At 39.5% G+C, this 16,501-nt stretch overlaps 2 long non-coding RNA genes and 1 pseudogene across 6 annotated transcripts in view; 1 reads left to right on the forward strand and 2 right to left on the reverse strand.

The window, feature by feature from the left end:
* Window positions 1–11,287: 11,287 nt before the first annotated feature.
* Window positions 11,288–16,176, reverse strand: LOC144577042 (uncharacterized). The gene is made up of 3 exons (XR_013520248.1): window positions 15,232–16,176; window positions 12,989–13,107; window positions 11,288–11,830 (listed from the first exon to the last, which is right to left on the reverse strand). It is a non-coding gene; the product is annotated as an uncharacterized LOC144577042 (long non-coding RNA).
* Window positions 13,955–14,989, reverse strand: LOC118143257 (heterogeneous nuclear ribonucleoprotein A1 pseudogene; annotated as a pseudogene).
* The window catches only part of LOC118143016 (uncharacterized), a 49,133-nt gene continuing 47,823 nt past the window's right edge, over window positions 15,192–16,501 (forward strand). For all 5 annotated transcript variants that reach the window (XR_013520242.1, XR_013520244.1, XR_013520243.1 and 2 more), the window contains exon 1: window positions 15,192–15,367. This is a non-coding gene — a long non-coding RNA (uncharacterized LOC118143016). The remainder of the gene's footprint in view (window positions 15,368–16,501) is intronic.

The raw sequence follows: 16,501 nt of genomic DNA on the forward strand, positions 1-16,501 counted from the left end.
CTATGTGGTTATTCAAAATAACACAATAAGGAAAAGGCAGGGAAGCAGCTAATGCCATGAAATCCACATTAATAATCCTGTCTTTCCTAATTGCTTTGAGGCCTCTTATTACCTTGAACTACCTCTGATCCAATCAGATGGCCAGTGCCTCCTTTCACAATACAGCATGGTGCTGCCAAGCACTGCTGCTTCACCTGACCTGAAACTTCATAGAAGACCAGGTGAGACAGAATACTAGATGAAATGTTCATGTAGATATTCTTTTTATTTTTTCCCAAGATCTATTGCTACAAAGGTATAAATAAAATAAATTTTTATGAGTTGACATGTAGATATTCTTTTTATTTTTTCCCAAGATCTATTGCTACAAAGGTATAAATAAAATAAATTGTTATGAGTTGAAGTAACTTCACAGTAAAAAAGAATAACTCTGCCTTATTATTTTTGAACTGAAAATACAGTGTATTTTACTAGGCTTCTTATTTCTGGTTAAGTTTTATTTTTTGCAGTTCTTTTTATCAGAAAATAAGGCTTTAGTCTTTATAGCAATGGTTGGCAATCTTTTCTGTAATATACCAGTTAGTAACGATTTATGACTTCGCAGGTTTTACAGTCTCTGTCTCAAGTACTCAGCTCTGCGTGTAGTGCAAACACAGCCATAGAAAACACATAAAACAAAGGTGTGGCTATGTTACCATCAATTTTTATTTTCAATAACAGGGCGGCACCCATAAGCCATAGTTTGCAGAACTCTGCTTTACAGAAACATTACAGAAGCAAATAATGGTTTCTTTGTTAACCAATAAAGTATAAGAAACTGAAAAATCAGCAAAATTAAGTTACTTCCTCCGCAGTTTGGTAGCATTAATATTTAGACCACATTCCAAACCATCTGACTTGGTTTAGTACTTTTCTCTAATATATGCCAGAGTACCATAAAGCTCTCTTTCTAGGGAGGCATGTTGTTTTCCTGTCCTTAGGCCCTCCAATGGTGTGCAAGGGTGCAGGCTATGCCGAGTAGGGCAGGGCAATCACCAGGACCCTGGATGGCTTGCTCGGGTGCCAGTGGAAGGTGACCTGGGCCTGTTGTCAGACTTCCTGAGGTTGTGTGCATATGGCCGCAGCAACAGTTGAGGCAGCATGATCCCCAGGCCCTGGGAAGCTTGCTTGGGTGGTTAGTGGTATGAGAGCCTGTCCTCAGGACAGAGAACAGTGTCCAGGCAGGCCAGCCCCAGGACCACTGGAGGAAGGCACATGTAGATGCTTGGTGGCCCTGCTTCGTGTGGAAGGTTGAGAGGGTTGCTGTCAGTGGTAGTGGCCCCAGGTGAGTGGCTTTCAGAAACTGAGGAGTGTGTGTTTTGGCTCCCTTTGTCCTGGGGGCAGCCTCCTTAGTGTGGTGCACTGCCTGTGCCTTACTGCACCACTGAATTAGCACATAGGACAAAGTTGCAGCCCTCTGAGTGGAAATGAGGACATGTCAGCAGGCCACCTGGGGTGTGGAGACGCAAGGCCTTTAGGCCCCAAAACAGGATATGGTCTGGTTGGGGCTGGGCTCTCAAAACAGTGATGCGCTGCAGCTCTTTGAGTCTTGGGAATGTTTGCTACCTAACCCAACTGAGGCTGTTTGCATGATTGCAATGGAAAGTCAAACAAGGAAACACAGGGGTTTTATAGAAGGAAAGGTTTATTTTTAGTAAACTAGCAAAGAAATGGGAAAAATATTCAAATTTGTCTCTCAGAGCTGGGGTTGGGGCAGGTTTTATAGACAGAGGATAATGAGGTGTGATCTGACTGCTTCATGTCATGAGGTGATGTCAGGGCTGGATCTGATCAGATCACATATTAAGCCCTAAAGTGTCTGCTTCTTAATTCAGCCCTGCTCCTTGGTCCAAGCACTTAGGTTCCACCGTGGTTACATGCTGAGTGAATCTGGGAATGCTCAGGTAATAAAACTTGAAACCAGGAGTCCGTGACAACAGTAAAACAATGCATTATTTTATTTCACAAACTTGAAACACATTGGACTGGTTCTGCAGTTTCAAATCCCCCTTTTTTGTTGAGTTGGTGGCTCAAGCCTATAATCCTAGCACTTTGGGAGGTCACAAGAGATGCATTACTAGAACCCAGAAGTTCAAGACCATCTTCAGCAACATGCCAAAACCCCATCTCAACTTACGGTTAGAAAGAGTAAAGGGAAAGACCTATAGCACCACAATGTTTCAGTCCACGTTGGCAGAATATAGAACCACCTACGAACCTAATTTGATCCTAACACACTGATTCAACATTTGAAGAAACCTCAAATCAATCAACTGTCAGAGCCTTATATCCTAATAAACTGGTATTAAAAAGCCATTAAACAGCCAGGCATGGTGGCTCACGCCTGTAATCCCCATCACTTTGAGAGGCCGAGGCAGGCAGATCACGAGGTCAAGAGTTCGAGACCAGCCTGGCCAATGTGGTAAAAACCAGTCTCTACTAAAAATACAAAAGATAGCCAGGCATGGTGGCATATGCCTGTAATCCCAGCTACTTGGGAGGCTGAGGCAGGAGAATCACTGGAACCTGGGAGGTGGAGGTTGCAGTGAACCAGGATCGTGCCACTGCACTCCAGCCTGGGCGACAGAGCTAGACTCTGTCTCAAAAAAAAAAAAAAGCCGCTCAACATATTTAAACTGTATTTCCTGGTCTTTAAAATGAAAATAATACTACCTACATCGTAAGTATGTACTGAAAAATGGAGTTAACTGATAACACCTGTAAAGACTGTAGCACAATGACTATCATATAGTAGACACCAAATCTGTTTGACTTCTTGTAACACTAATTCAGGCTTCATCAGCTCAAGGAAGCCTACATACTATGAGATAAAATGTGGTGAAAATAATTATCTAAATATATATTCTTTTTCAGTGGAAATGTTAAAATTGCTTATTTAGAAAACATGTCATTTTATACCTGTTAGTGGAGTTAAGATTAAAAATCCTGATTCCACATGGTTGGAAGGAGTTGAAAGGCATGATAAACACTTGAAGGAGTGAGAGGAACTGCAAATACTTCCAGAGGAAAATTCTATAACGTATCTCAAAAATCTTGAAAATGAGCATAATGCTTTTGTTCACTTCCACAGTTTTGACTTATTCAATTAATGAATGCTTATTAAAGGCTCATTATGTGTCAGACACTGATTTGAGGTAGTAGAGAAGACTGAGCAGTTAGACAAAAATATCTGCTTTCAAGGGATATAACATTCTAGCAAGTAATAAGCAAAACTGTAAACCATATAGAACATCAAATAAACACAACTTTCATGCAGAAAAGTGAAGCAGAGATAAGGGAGCAAAAGAGTGGCAATTTAGAATATAGCAATTTGACATGGGAGATCAGAAATAGCATCAATTAGGTGGCAATTCAGGAAAGACCTCATGTAGTAAGGGGAGTTCGCCTGGATATCTGGAGAAATAGCATAAGTAACAAAAGGAACAGCAGGTATATAGGCCTAAGACATGAACATACCCAGCATGTTTGAGAGGCCCTGGGGGAAAGGTTACAAAGTGAGTATACCAATCCCATAAACCCTGTACTCTGTCATGTAGATACAGGTTTTATATTACCCAATGTAACATACTATAAGACTGAGATGAGTCCAGGCCTCTTTTGAACTGCCCAGCACTGCCACAATTGGGATGAGAAGAGAGTGTAAGAAGATGGGTCAGTGCATCAGATGCAGCTGATATAGTTCATCTCTTCACCACTCTGATCACTGTGCCCTACATTAAACTCAATCCACTGTCAATTCTTCATGTTAGTGAGCAACTGCAATTCTATAAAGGACTTAACACATAGGAGTTAACAGCCCCAGATTTCACTTCTGCGACTTTTCTCAAAGTCATAATTGATATTTCTCATCTCCTTCCTCTACCATCCATTCCAGATTTTCCTCTCCTAGTCATTGCCACAAGTCATCCCATTTAGAGTATTTTTTTTAAGTTGAGCTGTGTGGTTAAAGCACTTCTTCTACAAGATTAACACAAAAAGGAAACATAACTTGAAAGAAACTGAATTATCCAACAACTTCAAGAAACTCAGCTTATTCTCCAGTGAAAAATTGAATGATTTCCCTAATAAAAGATACAATCTGAAATTTAAAAAAAAATGACAGAGCTAAATGTAGTGAGTACCACAAAAAACAGTCTACTTACTTATAAATGACTTATAAAAAGTACATGGGGGGAAGATCCAAAATGGCTGTTTAGGAGCACCTCAGGATTGTAGCTCCCAGTGAAAGTGCAGAGGGTGAGTGGACACTGCATTTCCAGATGGATCTTCATTGCCCACAGACCAGGAGATTCCCAGGTGGAGTAGCCGCACTGGTCACCAGTGGAGCTGTTTTGGCTGACATGGTGGTTCTCCATACAAAATACACTGGTCTTGTTGCCCTTTTAAGCTGGCGATTGGAGCTCCAGGAAGGCAGAGTCGCCCATTCATCTGATTAAACAGGGGACTGAAACAGAGAGCCAGGCCAGGAGATTCTCAAACAAAAAAGCGCCAGGAATCTCAGCTCCGTTGATTCAGCTTGCACAGTGGGTCACCACATGGGAAATCACACAGATCCCAGCACTTTTTCAGCAGGTGACTGGAACACCTGGGAGAAAGTCAACCGTTCAACTTAAAAAAAAGGCTCTGAGGCAGGGAGACAGGTGATCAGCCTCAGCAGGTCCCCCCACACACACACACACACAAAAACCAGCAATTAAAAACGCTCTGGATTGAGAGTTTCACGGCAAGCACAGCTGTGAACCCGGGATGGTCCAGCTCTGGAGGGGAGGGGCATCTGCCATTACCGAGGCACTCCACCCCTATGGAGGTAGTCTGCCATTGCTGAGGCAGCCCGCCATTGTCAAGGCAACCTGCCAATACAAAGAGAGACCGCCATTACAGAGGTGGGCCACCATTGCCGAGGCAGTTCTAACTACACCCATATAAACAGGACTGCAGGGAAGTTCACACGGCAACAGGACAGAGCCCACAGCAGCTCAGCAAAGCTGCACAACAGAAACTCATAAATAAAGCCCTAACTCCCTATGACAGAGCCCCTGGGGGAAAAAAGGGGGTTTATGAGTTCTGCTGCAGACACTTTACAAAAGAAGACATACATGAGTCCAACAAACATATGAAAAAATGCTCATCATCACTGGTCATTAGAGAGATGCAAATCAAAACTATATTGAGATACCATCTCATGCCAGTTAGAATGGCAATCATGAAAAAATCTGGAGACAACAGATGCTGGAGAGGATGTGGAGAAATAGGAACACTTTTATACTGCTGGTGGGAGTGTAAATTAGTTCAACCATTGTGGAAGACAGTGTGGCGATTCCTCAAGGACCTAGAAATAGAAATTCCATTCAACCAAGCAATCCCATTACTGGGTATATATCCAAAGGATTATAAATTGTTCTACTATAAGGACACATGCACACAAATGTTCATTGCAGCACTGTTTACAATAGCAAAGTCCTGGAACCAACCAAAATGCCCATCAATGATAGACTGAACAGGGAAAATGTGGCACATATACACCATGGAATATTATGCAGCAATCAAAAACAATGAGTTTGTGTCCTTTGTAGGGACATGGATGAACCTGGAGACCATCATTCTCAGCAAACTGATGCAAGAACAGAAAATCAAACACCACATGTAGGCGTGTGTTGAACAATGAGAACACATGGACAAGGGAGGGGAGTATCACATACTGGGGTCTGTTGGGGGGAATAGGGGAGAAACAGTGGGGGGGTGGGGAGTTGGGGAGAGATAGCATGGGGAGAAATGCCAGATATAGGTGATGGGGAGGAAGGTAAGCAAATCACACTGTCACGTGTGTACCTATGCAACTATCTTGCATGTTCTTCACATGTACCCCAAAACCTAAAATGCAATAAAATAAATAAATAATTAATTAAAATTTTAAAAAGTGCATGCAACCCTTTGTCTTTACTTTTCATAATAGCTGTATTGTTATATGATATAGTTATACTACTGTCCATAAATACTGGTCAATAGAATGTTGCAAACATCCAGAACATATATATTCCACTTTCTCATGGAAAGATTATTTTCAGATGGCAAAAAAATGAAAACATTTATGGACTTTCAGGGTTTTCTGTAATACCTTCAACTCATAGTAATCATTAATTGATTAGTATTGGTCTGAGCTCATGAAAAATTTACATTACTAATCAGTATTTGAGGGGCTGGCTTTTTTTCTAAATATTTTTATATTTTTTGTTTTGATTCATTCATATTACTCTATTTTGGATACAGATGACACATTGATCTTTTTTTGATTTTGACATTTTTTCCAAGTAGTCATGTAAAAGTGAATCAAATTTAGTAAACAGTTTCATGATTCTTAAGAAATATCTATTATTCCAGGGCTCTCACTTTGAATCATGACCTCAGGTAGAGCAAGCCTCAATTAAAATACAATAATTGCCACTATTTATTCAAAATGATAACAAATGTTCTTCATGACTTTGGTGAGTGATTTTATTTACATTGACTTAAAAAGAAACTTAAGACTTCATATGCTCCATGGAGTCTTTAACATATTTTAAGAGTTCCTTCTATATTCATTCAGTTGGAAAATGATGGCTTATAAATAAATCTGTCCTTGTAAGCATTATTTCCTAACTAAACACCATATGCAGACTTTTAGTTCTGGGATATACTAACCAAAATCTCATAATGGTGTGAACATTTTAAAATTTGTGAATAATGTTTATTACCTCAGGGACAATGGTGGGGAACAACACACACTGAGGCCTGTTGGGGGTGGGGTTTGGAGGAGGTAGAGCATCAGGAGGAGTAGCTAAGTTACGCTGGGCTTAATACCTAGGTGATGGGATGATCTGTGCAGCAAACCACCATGGCACACATTAACTTACATAACAAAACTACATGTCCTACACATGTATCCCTGAACTTATAATAAGAGTTGAAATATTTAAAAAAAGAAACAAAAAACTAGAAAAAAATAGTGTATAGCCTAAGAAGGGCTTTACATAAATATACTGTGGCACTGTAAAATAATCTCTTTTTAAGAAATACACACTGAATTATTTAGGAATAAAGAGCCATTATATTTGTCACTAACTCTTACATAGTTCAGACAAAAGAAAATAAATTTAAAATGATAACATTTGGGGAAAGATTCTTTCCCCAAAAAACTCTTTGAACTATTCTGCCACTTTTCTGTAAGTCTAAAATTATATAAAAATAAAACTTCAAAGGACATTATAAGGCTGAGAAAGTTCCCTTCTGTTCTCAGTGTGTTGACTATGTTTATCAGGAAGGGGTATCAAATTTTATCAAATGCTTTTCCTGTGTCTATTATGATGATCATACAGTTTTTGTCCTTCATTCTGTTGACATGGTGTTTTACATTAATTGATTTTCACATGTTAAACCATACTTTCTCTCGCAGGAAAGAATTCCACTTCATATGAGCATAAGTTTTGGTATATGTTTCTGGGATTTGGTTTGCTAGTATTTTGTTGAGGATTTTTGCATTCTTTTTCAAAAGACATATTGGTCTACACTTTAATTGTGATGTCTTTGGGTTTGGTAGCATTTTAGTACCACTTCAAACTGAATGGGAAATTGTACTCTTCTATTTTTGGTCAAGTTTGTAAGAAACTTGCATAAATTCTTCTCTAGCTGTTTAGAAGTAGCTAGTGAAGTCATTTGGGGATGTGCTTTCCTTGTGGCAATTTTATGATTAATAATTGATATGATTTGGCTCTGTGTCCCCCCCCAAAATCTCACCTTAAATTGTAATAATTCCCATGTGTCAAGGGCAGGACCAGGTGGAGATAACTGAATCACAGGGCAGTTTCCTCCATACTGTTCTCATGATACTGAGTTCTCTTGAGATCTGATGGCTTTATAATGGACTCCCCCGTTCACTCTGCTCTTATTCTCTCTCCTGCTACCTTGTGAAGAGGTGCCTTATGCCATGATTGTAAGTTTCCTGAGGCCTCCTCAGCCACGTGGAACTCTAAGTCAATTAAACCTCTTTTCTTTATAAACTACCCAGTCTCAGGTATTTTTTTCATAGCATCATGAAAACAGACAAATACATAATTCAATATCTTTACTTGTTACTTTTACTCAGATGATCTATTTCTTCATGAGATACTTTCAGTAGCTTGTGTCTTTCTAGGAATTTGTCTATTTTATATGATTTAATTTGTGGGCATACTGTTGTTCATACTATTACCTTATAATCCTTTTTATCTCTGTAAAGCCAGTAGTGATGCCTCCCGTTTCAGTCTTGATTTTAGTTGAGTCCTCTGTTGTTTTTCTTGATTGTTTTGTTTTGTTTTGGCCAGTCTAACTAAAAGCTTTGTCAACTTTGTTGATCATTTCTAAAAGTAGCTTTTGGTTTTATTGACTTTTTCCACTTTTTTCTTCTATTCTCTATTTCATTGGTTTCTACTCTGTTACTTTCCAAAACTTTTCATTTTCTTCTTTCTGATTCCTTCAGATTTAGTTTGTTCTTTTACCAGTGTCTCAAAGTAAAGGACTAGATTATTGATTTGAGACCCATTATTTTCTTATTAACTGTTCTAGACATAATCATATACATAATTTACCAAAGGATGCCTGAAATTTATGCTAAATTAATTTCTGTGAGACACTGAATTATTACTCTAATAGCTCCATAACTACTGGCTCTTCCTTCTTTGGGTGCTATTATTATTATATATATTAAATCTAAATATGTTACAAACTCAATAATACACTGTTATGATTACCAACTAATATTTTTTTGTAGGAAGGGAGGAAGGCAGGAAGGGAGAAAAGGAGGAAAGGAGGGAGGGAGGAAGAAAGGGAGGGAGGAAGAAAGGGAGGGAGGGAGAAAGGGAGGGAGGGAGGGAGGAAGGGAGAGAAGGGAAGGAAGGAAATCAGGCAATGAGAGAGACATTGCCAACCTGGATCTAGAGGTCTACAAGTTGATTTCTTTTTTTCTTTTTTTGAGAGAAGGAAAGAAAAACAAGGAGTGAAGGAGAGTATGAAAGAGGAAGAAAAAGTGGGAGAGAGAATGGAAATGTTGCTTTATTCTAAAAAAAAAATGGGTATTAATAATGGCCAATCAATATTTCATTTAAACCTATGAGTAGGTGTGATGAGGTATTGACAAGAATGTATATTTTGTGTATTTAAAGTGGAGAGCTCTATAAATATTTATTAAGTTTACTTGTTCCAGATCTGAGTTTGAGTCCTTGATATCCTTATTAATTTTTGGTCTCATTGAGTCTAAGTCTCTATGTATGTGGGTGTTAGGATTGTTAGCTCTTGTTGTTGCATTGATCCTTTTACCACTATATCTTTGTTGCTTTAAAATCTATTTTATCAGATACGAGAACTGCAACTCCTGCTTTTTATTTATTTATTTATTTATTTATTTTGCTCTCCATTTGGTTGGTAAATCTTTCTCCATCCCTTTGTTTTGAATCTTTGTGTATCCTTGTGTGTGAAATAGGTCTGGATGTAGCATACCATTGGGTTTTGGCTGTATCTTTTGATTGGGGGATTTAGTCGATTTAAATTTAGGATTATTGCCATTTGATGTTAACTGGCTGTTTTATCCATTTGTTGATGGAAATTCTTCTTTATGTTGATGCTCTTTACTTTTTGGTATATTTTTAGAAAGCCTAATACTGGTTGTTTCTATGTGTAATGCTTCTTTCAGAAGCTCTTGTAAAGCAGGCCTGGTGGTAATAAAATCTCTGAGTACTTGCTTGTTCATAAAAGATTTTATTTTTCCTTCAGTTGTGAAGCTTAGTTTGGCTGGATATGAAATTCTGGGCTGAAAGTTCTGTTCTTTGAGGATGTTGAATATTGGCCCCCACTCTCTTCTGGCTTGTAGAGTTTCTGCTGAGAGATCTGCTGTAAGTCTGATAGGCTTGCCTTTGTGGGTAACCTGACCTCTCTCTCTGGCTGCCCTTAGTATTTTCTCCTTCATTTCAACCCTGGTGAATCTAACGATTATGTGCCTTGCGGTTGCTCTTCTTGAGGAATATCTTTGTGGTGTTCTCTGTATTACCTGGGGTTGAATGTTGACCTGCTTTGCTAGTTTAGGAAAATTTTCCTGAATAATATCCTGAAGGATATTTTCCAGCTTGGATTCATTCTCTCCGTCGCATTCAGGTACACCTATCAAATGTAAATTTGGTCTTTTCACATAGTCCCACATTTCTTGGAGACTTTGCTCATTCCTTTTTATCCTTTTTTCTCTAATCTTGTCTTCTCGTTTTATTTCATTAAGTTGGACTTCGACCTCTGATATCCTTTCTTCTGCTTGAACAATTCGAGTGTTTAAACCTGTGCATACTTCTCGGAGTTTCTGTATTGTATTCTTCAGTTCCATTAATTCACTTATATTCCTCTCTAAGTTGTCTATTCTCATTAGGATTTTGTCAAACCTTTTTTCAAAGTTCTTAGTTTCTTTACATTGGGCTACAACATGTTATTTTAACTCACAGAAGTTTCTTATTATCCATCTTCTGAAGCCTGATTCTGTTAATGGGATGTGCTCGTTCTCCATCAAGCCTTGTTCCCTTGTTGGTGAAGAACTGTGATCCTCTTTGGAGGGAGAGGCATTCTGATTTTGAGTATTCTCAGCCTTTTTATGCTGGTTTCTTCCCATCATTGTAAATTTATCCACCTGTCATCTTTGTAATTACCAACTTTCAAATTAGGTCTCTGAGTGGACGTCCAAGTTGTTAATTCCCAGGGCTGAAATATGAGCAACCCACTGCACCAGCCAAAACAGCGGCGTTAAGACTGATGGTGCTTTTCTGCCCAGGAATCTCCAGTCTGGCTTCCTTCTTGAGTCCGTAATAGGCGACTCTGCCTTCCCAGCGCTCCAAACCTCGGTCAGAAGGGGAACCAGTCCCGTTTACTCTGCACCAAGAGCTGCCACGCCGAGGTGCTGGCAAAACCACTGCACCAGCCACAAGAGTCGCACTGGCAACCCGTGTGACTCCTCCACTGGGAATCTTCTGCTCCATGAGTGACCAAATTTTGTCTGAAAGTGTGGCATCCTCTCGTTCTCTGCGCTTTAACTGGGAGTTGCAATCCCGAGATGTTAGCGATCAGCCATCTTGGATTGTTCCCCTCAACTTATATTATTTTATGCCTTTTAAGAAAGCAGGAGGAAAATGTGTAAATTTGTAGAGCTTTTCATTTTTATTTTCTTAGTTATAAGTTCTCTTCATTTCTAGAGATTCAAGTTAACATCTACTATTGTTCTTTATTCCCATATAACTTTGTGCCTACCTTTTCTCTTTGTGTCATTCTTGTTAAGTATAATACATTTATATATGCTATTGGCCTTGAAATACAATTAAATACATACTCTTTTAAACAATAAAATACTTATTGTTTTTAAAATAAGTTACAAGGAGAAGGGAAAGATAATACAATTATGCTGTCTTTTATAATTACATAATTCCCTTACTGTTTGTCCAGGTGGATTTGTATTACGATTTGAAAAGGTCACTTGTTTTCTCCTTGAAAATCTTCTTTTAGTATTGCTCATAGAGTAGATTAGCTAGCAGTAACTTTTCTTCAAATGTCTACACTTGAATTTCTCCACGTTGTTTCAAACAAAGTGGGTATCATGGGGAATAGCTTCCAAGCACTATGATTTTATGGACTGCCTCTCTTCCTGGGCAAAACCTCTGAGCCATGGCTCCTTCCACTGGACAGGGAGCCTCTGGTCTTCTTTGCTTGTCTCTCCCAGCATGGAAACTCCACCCTAAAAGTGAACCACAGTGAAGGGATCAGGAGGTGTTCTCAGGCTGACAAGCCTGGGCTAGACCTTTCACTCTGTGAAAGGGTCTAGGGGGAGGTTGACGGCCCTTAACTTCTGGTCCCACTCACCAGGAATTTAATTTCTATAACTTGGTGTTGGAGGTAATGAGAAGTGCTCATGGACTGCCCCTCCTGATGAGATATTTTATCCCTTCCTGGAAGATGAAAGAAGAGGGAACACAGGCTTCTTGGCCATACCCACCTGCAGTGGAACACTTGACAATCTAAATTGAAGATAAGGAAGAAGCAGGTTGTGGAACAAATACCATGGATTCTTGCTATTGTTACCATAGTTGTAGGGGTCTTCTTGAATAGATGTTCTGTTGTTCCATACATGTTTTTAGGACAATTTGCAGAGATTTTAAATGGTTAAAGCAATTATGACAAAAGTAACAACGATATACTCTGAAAAAGTAAGTTAAAAGACTTCGACTGGGCATGGTGGCTTACACCTGTAATCCCAGCACTTTGGGAGGCTGAGTTAGGTGGATCATTTGAGATCAATGACAAGCCTGGCCAACATGGTGAGACCTCATCTCTACTAAAAACTAGCTGGGTGTGGTGGGGTGTGCCTGTAATCCCAGCTACCTGACAGGCTGAGGTAGGGGAATTGCTGAAACCCGAGAGGTGGAGGCTTCAGTGAGCCAAGATGTTGCCACTGCACTCCAGCCTCCATCCTGGGCAATGGAGTGAGACTTCGTCTCAAAAAATAAATAAATAAAAAATACTTTAAAGTAGTTTTAATAATGATGAAGCCAAAGTGTTCAGGAAGAATAGGAAGAGTGTGAATGAAATTATTTTATAAAATATGAGTAAGAAAGAACAATATATCTGCATTTCATATATATCTAATATATAATTTTTAATGTGTATAAATAAATTAACAAATAAATGCTCATAAGGGCTATAATTTATTTCTATTGTAAAACCGAGCTAATACCACCTATTCTGTGTATAAGTAGTCATGAATGAAATAGACACATAACATATGAAGCTCTTAGAAAATAATTTGTGAAACATCAAGTTATAGTATACTAAATTTAAAAAGAGAGACATCTATAAATAAAATGTTTTTACAATTATTTTACAATTACTCACTCACCAAACAAGCAGCATAGTAAGATGGTTCAAGAAGAGGGTTTGGGAACTCCCTGGGTTCAGATTAGTTATAGTGTTATAAGTTTAGACAACTGATAAAGTCTTCCTGTGCCTTCTTCATTTCTATAAAATCATAGAAATATTTGTTATGAGATTTAAGTAGTTAATTCATGTAAAGCACTCAGCACTGAGCCTGGAACATGAGTACAATGCACAGAGCCCCCTCCTGACTGTGTGCTGGCCATTAAGAGCCAAGGGCTAGGTGTTCACAAGTGGGTAAAACAAGCCCTTTCCTCATTTGCTGCACCTCTAAAGGAATACGCAGCTCCATTGTGAATTATCTCTTGTTATAGAAACTTATACCTAAAAATTAATATGATGCCTCCTCATTCTACAATTCTCAAACAGATTTCCAATCTTGAGATATATTTCATTTTTTTCAATACCTAAGGGACATGTTTTTAAAACTATAAATGGTCCCTAAGATCTCTTCCAATAAAAAAACTTTGAAATTTCATATTTTAAAAAAAAGGCATTGATTCAGCATCACGTTCAGGCAATTACATTTAGCAATCAACAGCAAGGGTGCAAAAAAATTACATTAAAACCCTTTGTTGGAATGCTTTACACTTTTCACAGAACAGAAATTAAAATAACCTGTTATAAAATTAGCCACGAATACAGTCCTCAAGTTTTTTGCCCATACACAAGTATTTGTCTAATACATCTTCTTTGTAGCAGCTAGGCCCTGCCATTACTGTGCTTGGCTGGGTTCACAAATCTGTTGTAACTTGCAGCTTCCCTATCACTTCTCTGGCTCCCCTCCCCTCCCCTCCCCTCCCTTCCTCCCTCCCCTCTCCTCCCCTCCCCTCCCCCTAATTAAAATCTTCTGTCACTGCCATAGCTACTGCTGCTACTGGACCTTCCACAGCCACTTTCGTTTCCTAGTTTGGCAAAGTATTGGCCTTCACCACCATAGGGGCTGCAGCTTCAGCCTCCAAAATTTCCTCCCTTCATGGGTCCAAAATTTGAAGACTGACAGTTGTAATTGCCAAAATCATTGTAGCTTCCACCACCTTCAAAATTGCTTCCTTCACAACCAAATCTATTATAGCCATCCCCACTGCCACCATATCCACCACCACTATGACTGCCACCAAAGCCACCATGACCACTGAAGTTTCCTCCATGACAAGTTGTCATTTCCACCTAAATCACCTCCACAGCCACCATCAAAGTTTCCAGAACCACTTCGACCTCTTTGGCTGGATGAAGCACTAGCCATTTCCTGCTTTGACAGGGCTTTCCTAACTTCACAGTTGTGGCCATTCACAGTATGGTATTTCTGAATGACAATCTTATACCCAGAGTCATGGTCATCAAAGGTTACAAAGGCAAAGCCCCTTTTCTTGCCACTGCCTCGGTCAGTCATGATTTCAATCACTTCAGTTTTTCCATACTGTTCAAAATAATCTCTTAGATGATGTTCTTCAATGTCTTCTTTAATGTCGCCAGTAAGTATCTTTATCACAGTTATATGGGCACCTGGTCTTTGAGATTCTTCTCTTGAGACAGCTCTCTTTGGTTCCACAAATCTTCCATCCACCTTGTGTGGCCTTGCATTCATGGCTGTATCCACCTCCTCCACAGTGGTGTATGTGACAAACCCAAAGCCCCTGGAGTGCTTGGTGTTTGGATCTCTCGTTGCCACACAGTCCATGAGCATTCCCCATTGCTCAAAATGGCTCCTCAGGCTTTCATCCATTGTTTCAAAGCTCAACCTTCCAATGAAGAGCTTTCTCCCCTGTTCGGGCTGTTAAGGAGGCTCTGACTTAGATATGACCACAGGGAGAAGAGAGACTTCAACGATGCTTCTTTTTTTTTTTTTTTTTTTTTCCTTCTTATTTTTTTTATTGCATTTTAGGTTTTGGGGTACATGTGCAGAGGATGCAATACAGTTGCATAGGTATACACATGGCAGTGTGTTCTATTTGCTTTCACCCCTTCACCCACATTTGGCGTTTCTCCCCAGGCTATCCCTCCCCACCTCCCCCTCCCACTGGCCCTCCCCTCTTTGGTGGCATCCTCGAGCAGAAAGAAGCAAGCTGACTAACATATCTGCAAACTTCATAATTACCCCTCCTACTAGCAGAGACCAGAAATTGTATTTGTGGTTACTGAGTCAGTGCCGTGAAAGAAGTACTTTCAGTTTCATTAGGCTCTGACGCCATTACAAAGGTGGCTTACCTTCTAATTATTTGATCACTGAGGAAAATCCAGAAAGCTACACAACACTGGAGGGTGAAATAAAAGTCCAGCGATCCAGTGAAAGAAAAGAGAAGTGACAGAAACAACTTTATCTGGATTAAAGAGAAAAGAACAGGTAAGAACTCCAACAGCTTCCTCTCCAGCTCTGAAGTACCTCAGCTCAGGGACATGGAGTCTGTAAAGTTGTGGCAGGGATGAGAAGGAATTTATAAAGGTCGGTTATCCTTAAAAATGACCAGGACCAAAAGGCTCTAGTTGAGCCTGACATGGGACACAGGTCAGATGAAATTCCGGTGCTATCAGGAGCGGCACGGCTCTAAGTGCCACAGTGATTGTGTTGAATTAGGCACCAGCAGACAGGAACTGAGAGTTTGAAATGCACTAAGATGGTCTTTCTCCTTGTTGACATTGTGTTGACTAGGGACATGATTACATTTCCATCCTCAGTGATGGAGCTTGCTGAATCCTACTCCTACGGCAGCCAGGAAATGGAAAGAGCTACAAATAGGTTCTTTTCAAGAGAAGGAAAGAGCAGTAAATGAGAAGCAGAGTAAGCAGCACGCTGCCACTGTTAAAGACAAAGAAAGAAACTGAAACCCAGCACGAAAGAGGAAGATTCATGAAAACAGCATACTTTTTATTACACATTTGAACTTTGTTTCAGGTTATTTCTCTAGGAACAATCCAGACTAAAGAGCTTCCTCTCCTTTTTTTTTTTTTTAAGAGAGGGCAGTAGACTAATTTTCCTATATAATTGTCTTGTATTGCATCGCTATTAAAGCCAGTATCTTTGCTTACCTTAACCTCTCCCACGCACTCAGACAACTTGGATCCCACCTTCTGGAAACTCCTCCCTTGACTTTCTTGACAAAACACTAGCCTCATTCATCACCTTGTCTGACAGTTCACTTGCTGGCGCTTACTGGAGTGCACTCTTGCGTGCTCTCTCTCTCTCTCACCTTTCCAGTCCCTTCTCCTTCTTCTCCTCCTCCCCACTTTTATTTCTCCTCTTCCTATTTCTCTTTCTCCTACTCTACAAAATGGAAAAAACAGAAAAAAAAAAAAAACAGAAAACTTAAAGCTGTATTGCTGGAAATATATTTTCTTTTAACAACTTCCCATGTAGCTCTCTTTATGGACCTCCTGGTCTTTTAATTCTTATTTCATGAGATTTTTTTTGTTTGTTTTTTGTTTTGCTGTGTGTGTGTGTGTGTGTGTGTGTGTGTGTGTGTGTGTGTTTCTTGACAAA

The sequence above is a fragment of the Callithrix jacchus genome, chromosome 7 (genome assembly GCF_049354715.1).
Source record: "Callithrix jacchus isolate 240 chromosome 7, calJac240_pri, whole genome shotgun sequence".
Lineage (NCBI taxonomy): Eukaryota > Metazoa > Chordata > Mammalia > Primates > Cebidae > Callithrix > Callithrix jacchus.